Source organism: Theropithecus gelada, chromosome 13 (genome assembly GCF_003255815.1).
Source record: "Theropithecus gelada isolate Dixy chromosome 13, Tgel_1.0, whole genome shotgun sequence".
Classification (NCBI taxonomy): Eukaryota; Metazoa; Chordata; class Mammalia; order Primates; family Cercopithecidae; genus Theropithecus; species Theropithecus gelada.
In genome coordinates, this window is record NC_037681.1 from 3,371,175 (window position 1) to 3,377,685 (window position 6,511).

Genomic DNA, 6,511 nt, shown 5'->3' on the forward strand with positions numbered 1-6,511 from the left:
AATAGACACTTACTCTGGATATGGCTATGCCTATCCTGAACATAATGTTTCTGCAACAACTACCATCCGTGGACTCATGGAATGCCTTAACCATTGTCATGGTATTCCACACAGCATTGCCTTTCCAAGGCACTCACTTTACAGCTAAAGAAGTGTGGCAGTGGGCTCATGCTCATGGAATTCACTGGTCTTTCCATGTTCCCCATCATCCTGAAGCAGCTGGATTGATAGAATGGTGTAATGGCCTTTTGAAGTCACAATTACAACACTAAGTAGGTGACAATACTTTGCAGGGCTGGGGCAAAGTTCTTCAGAAGGCTGTGTATGCTCTGAATCACCATCCAATATATGGTACTGTTTCTCCCATAGCCAGGATTCACAGGTCCAGGAACCAAGGGGTGGAAGTGAAAGTGGCACCACTTACCATGATCCCTAGCGATCAACCAGCAAAATTTTTGCTTCCTGTTTTTGCAGCATTAAGTTCTGCTGGCCTAGATGTCTTAATTCCAGAGGGAGGAATGCTGCTACCGGGAGACACAACAACGGTTCCATTAAAATGGAAGTTAAGATTGCCACCAGGACACTGGGCTCCTCCTACCTTTAAGTCAAGAGGCTAAGAAGGGACTTCCAGTGTTGGCTGGGGTGATTGACCCAGACTATCAAGATGAAATCAGTCTACTACTCCACAATGGAGGTAAAGAAGAGTATGCATGGAATACAGGAGATCCATTAGAGCATCTCTTAGTGTTACCATGCCCTGTGATTAAGGTCGGTGAGAAACTACAACAGCCCATTTCAGGCATGGCTACAAATGGCCTAGAGCTTTCAGGAATGAAGGTTTGGGTCTGTCCACCAGAAAAAACAAACAAACAAACAAAAAAATACCCTCCACCTGCCGAGATGCTTGCTGAAGGCAAAGGGAATATGGAATGGGTAGTAGAAGAAGATAGTCATATGCTCCATGGAATAGAATGTGATAATTTAGGAATCACATTGAGCAGTAAATCATCACAGAATCAACTCAGTATTGGTGCTGTATACATATTGCATTTCCTCTCTCTCCCCTGTCTCCCTCTCAATTATCTCATGATCATAAATCACTTCACTTCCTTAAGTGAATCCAGTGTCACCCTATGTCCAGGTCAGAGGCACACACACAGGATGGCCTTGCTCAGCGTTTGCTTAGAGACCTACTCTGTCCCCTCTCATCATGCACAAGGAAGGACAGAGCCAGACAGCTCCTAGCTATCTTGGAAGAAGCTATCTCTACAGAGGACAGTCATTGGCTGTGATTCTCTGGACCTGTGATTGTCTTCAGGAGTCTATGACCCTCAGCCCTCTTGAAAGGTATAGGTGGCCCCTGATTCAAGTAGGATGTACTGGGATTCTTATCAGAATCTCATTCAGACAAGGCAGTGAGTGATATGAAAACACAGAGAGATCTTGAAGGGCTGGCTGGATAGAGGACTCAGAGAGGCCCCAGCACCCATGCTAGACAGATCATGACTCTTCAGGCAGCTTCCTAGGCACACAGATGTGCATTTCTAAATACCAGACTGGAAATCCATTAATCATGCTGAAGGTAATCAGTGTGACAAACTAAGATTGCATCTTTAATACCCAGGAATAAAAGGAAAAGGTGATGCTGCTATTGCTAAAAATACAAAAATAAGCAAGAAAGGAACGTGAAAGCAAAAGAGAAAACGCTAGATCAAAGTCTTTGGGTAAGAGGTTGAGACTCTCTGAAGTGAAGCACCTGGGCCATCTCCTTTCAGAGAGGAGGGACAATAAGGAAAGGAAATGTGCAGTAGAGGCAAAATCTTGCTTACTTAAAAGAATCCTAAGAAAAAACGAAAAGTTTCCTTCTTGAGCACCAGAAGGCAGATTGAAATTCTCAATGAAACTCAATTATAATGAAAAAAACAAGAATATTCAGAAGTGCTGCATATGCAGCACATTGCGTTGGGAACCTTGTAACAAATGGAAGTAAAGCCAAGGATCCCAGACCCCAAATGTATCCCAAATCTGATCCCTCTCCCAACATTCACCCTTCCTGCCACACCCCATGCAGTCTCCATCATCTTCTAGCTGGACCACAGTGCAAGCCATGGTGCAACCACGGCTCAGTGCAGCCTCTACCCACCGGGCTCAAGCCATCCTCCCACCTCAGTCTCCCATTTAGCTGGGACTACAGGACTATAGGCACATGCCACCACAGCGGGCTAATTTTTGTATTTTTTGTAGAGACGGGGTTTCACCATGTTGCCCAGTCTATTCTCTTTTTTTTTTTTTTTTTTTTTGAGACAGAGTCTTGCTCTGTCGCCCAGGCTGGGGTGCAGTGGCCGGATCTCAGCTCACTGCAAGCTCCGCCTCCCGGGTTTAGACCATTCTCCTGCCTCAGCCTCCCGAGTAGCTGGGACTACAGGCGCCCGCCACCTCGCCTGGCTAGTTTTTTGTATTTTTTAGTAGAGATGGGGTTTCACCGTGTTCGCCAGGATGGTCTCGATCTCCTGACCTCGTGATCCGCCCGTCTCGGCCTCCCAAAGTGCTGGGATTACAGGCTTGAGCCACCGCGCCCGGCCACTAATCTCAAACTCCTGAACTCAAGCCATCCACCTGCCTCAACTTTCCAATATATCTTTCTTTTCTTCTGTTTCTTTTTTTTCTTTTTTTTTCTCTTTGAGACAGAGTTTCACTCTTGTTGCCCAGGCTGGAATGCAATGGCATGATCTCCACTCACTGCAGCCTCTGCCTCCTGGGTTCAAAAGATTCTACTGCCTCAGCCTCCTGAGGAGCTGGGATTACAGGCACCCGCCACCACACCCAGCTAATTTTGTATTTTTAGTAGAGATGCCGTTTCTCCATGTTGGTCAGGTTAGTCTCGAACTCCCAACCTCAGGTGATCCACCTGCCTTGGCTTCCCAAAGTGCTGGCATTACAGGCGTGAGCCACCGTGCCCAGCCTCCAATTGCTTTGCACCTGCACCACTTTGGATTTCAATTTTGAGCTTAATGCTTCATGGTCTCAAGAGGGCTGCACTGGTTCTAATCATTATGCCAGTCATAACTATCCCAGAAAAAAAGTGCAGGCCAAGGCACAATGGTTCACGCCTATAATACCAGCATTTTTTTTGAGGCCAAAGCAGGAGGATTGCTTGAGCCCAGGAGTCCGACAAGTCTGGGAAGCATAGCGAGACCACATCTCTACTAAAAATAATAATAATAAAAAATAACCACATGTGGTGGTGAGCACTTGTAGTTCTCATTCAGGAATTTGAGGCTGCAGTAAGCCATGATAATGCTACTGCACTCCATTCTGATTCACACAGTGAGACCCTGTCCCCTCACAAAACAAAAAACAAAAAACAGAGCAAAGCTCTTTGCTATCATTACCTATATTATATGGGATCAACATTATCCAAAGGCCCTGTCTACTTCCCCTCACTCCCCTGACATCTCATTCTGGAGCTGATCACATGTGCTCCTAATCCCTGTTCCTGTCCTAGGCTGGGAGAGACTCACTGTCCTTGCTTGCGTAGCAGGACAGAGCTACACCCCTATACACCAAAGGAGGAGGGGAATAGCTGCTGTGTAAGTGTTAAGAGTTTTGCCAAATCTCACTAAGCTTCTAGGTGAAGTTTCATGGGGAGAAGAAAGTCTATAGGTATCTCTACCTTCTGAGAATAGAACAGGCCAAGCCCTGAGGATGGCAATGAAGTCAAATTTCTAATTTTCCAGATGACAGCATTAGCTTCAGGGTTGTGAAAATGTGGCCTGTGAGTTTAATACCAAGAAAGAATCTCAGGTATGGAAATAAAAGGGGAAAGATCTTCAGTAAAGTCCTCAACCCAGGGGTAATTAGGGTCAGGCTTATGCTGCGGGGTTCTGGCCCTGAGCTGTGGAGGAGGTAGCTGCTCTCCTGAGCCATGGGGCTCAGGACATGGGAGGAGCCAAAGGCCCTGCCCATGGGGCTGCCTGACAGCGGCTTTAGGGAAGGAAACTGATCACACTCCCACAGGCACTGCTCCAAGCCCAGATCCCATGGCCAGGGTGAAAGACTCAGAGATCAGGGCCTTAGGGCTAGGCCTGGGCTCTGGGGCCAGCTGTCTTCAGCTCTGTCCTTACTGGTCCCGAGTGATTGTTATGATGCTGGAGCCAAAGAGGGAGGAACAGCAAATGCCCCTAGAGCCTTTACTCAGCCAGATTCTGTTCTGATTCGAATGAAAAGAAGCACATGCTAAATAAGTTTATGTGTGTGTGTGTATAAATATATATATGTACACACTATATAAATGTAAATAATGTTTTGGATATAAATTATATTGATATAGCTACATATGCTATGCATCTATATTATAAATCAATATAATATATAGATTTATACAGAAATAAATGTAACTTTGTTGTTATAATGCATGACTTTACATTTTGATACATTTAAGAACATTTAAAATAATAAATTCAAGAACATTTAAAACCAGCAATAGGTGCACCACTCCATGGCTCCTTCCCCACTGCAGAGCCGAGAATGAGGAAACTCAGGCTCTACCTCCATGTCCCTGCAGGGCTGAGCAGGGACCTGCCCATTGCTGAGAACTTTGAGTGACCAGAGGGGGTCTGAGGAACACCGAGCAGCAGGTGCCGGGGAGAGAGGCAGTGGAGCTAGGCCACGGTGGAGGAACATTTGGTGCCCAGAGCTTCCTGTGGGCAGGTCCTTCCCATGGGCACTCCTGTCAGACGGAGCAGCATATGAGGCTGAGGCTGTGTGGTCACAGGACGAAACCCCTCCATAGCCTATTGGCAGCCTCCCCTCTGACGGGAGCCATGTGGGATCTATGGGCCCAGCTTTCATGGCTCACACGGCTGCTGGAACCCTGTTCACAATGGGGTCCCTTGATCAGCTTGGCTGCTGATGGCCAGAGTGATATCTGTCCAGGCAGTTGAACCCTGACCCGGGCAGGCGTTGTGTCCACAGGGAACTGGGAGCCAACAGGAGCTCAGAGCTGGGCCTGTTTTTTGCTGGAGCCAAGCTAAAATAGAACACTCTTAACACTCTGGCCGGCCCTACAGATGACAGTGGCCTTCTCTCTGGGGACATAGGAAAAGGGGTAAGAGACGGGGTGCACACAACATACCCACTGGCATCTATTTCGGGAACAAACATGAACATCCCCAAGTATTAATACCAAGCAAGTAATTCATTCAGTTTGATGAAGTTCTGATCAGAAAGCAAAACAGGCTAACCACTTCATCTTCAAGGAGACATTCTAGTACAAAATGCAAGCAAATAGGATGAAGCCTGCATCTTCCTTCCTCACCAGAGAATCAGAGCAGCAGGAGGAACGGAACAAAGCTGGGTCCCCATGTCCACAGGGAGCCTCCGGAGGGAGATTCTGCTTGGAGCTGGCAAGGATGGTGTAGTAGTCCACTGGGACTCCCACACCAAAATGGATATAGCTGGACAGCTTAAACCACAGAAATTAAGTTTTACATTTCTGGTGGCTGGAAATTGCAAGATCAAAGTCCAACAGGGTTCACTTTCTGATAAGGTCCTTCTTCCTGATTTGGAGATAGCCACCATGGGTAGAAAGTTGAGTTAGGGGCAAGAGGGAGAAGAGAGAGAGAGAAAAAAGGAGAGCTGTCTGGTTTCTATTCTTATAAGAATATTAATTCTATTGGATCATGGTCCCATCCTTTTGACCCCATTTAGCCTCAATTACCTCAACCATCTCCTACAGCTGCATAAGAGGACTAAGGCCAGGCTTACATTCTCAGATCACAGAGCACAGAGGGGTTTCCCCACAGCACAGCACACTGCAAGTGCCTCCTGGGTGCTCCAGATCACACATGAGACCCCATTTCAACCTTAGGGGCTCCATGTTGATAATCAGACATCATCACCCTTGCAATGCAAGTTATATTTTTAGATCAAGGCAATCTCTTTGTTTTTTTCTTTTTGGTTTTTTGTTTTTTTTTTTGGTTGGTGGGGGGTTTGTTTGCCATCTACAGGCAGGTTTTTGACATAGCAACATTTAGGATGTTTGATTTTGTGATAGTGAAAATTAATTATTAAACATAAATAATAAACAATGCATTGATTGTTTAAAATAATGAATTAAACTTAATACATTGATTGAAGGGCTTAAAATGAGTGTAAAGGGATAAAAAGACAGAGTCCTTCCAAAGGAGGAGTGTCTGTCACAGATGAGTCTTTTTTTATCAAATGACTTTTCAGCAGTAATTCTCAATGGTAAATGACAACTTCAGATAGACTGCCACAAATATAATCATATATTCAAAAAAATTATTTCCAGGAATTGTGCAAATACATTTTCAGATTAAAAAAGCAAAAAGTGTGAGTTTTTCACCAGCTTCACTTGGTGAAAAATTTCACAAACCTGTGCTTTACACCAAAGAACATTTATCCCTGGTGGAAAACTGGAGTTTTCTTTGGTCTTTAGAAGAAAACAGCTTTCCCTTCACTCTGTTCCACCTCATGCTGCTGAGGATGG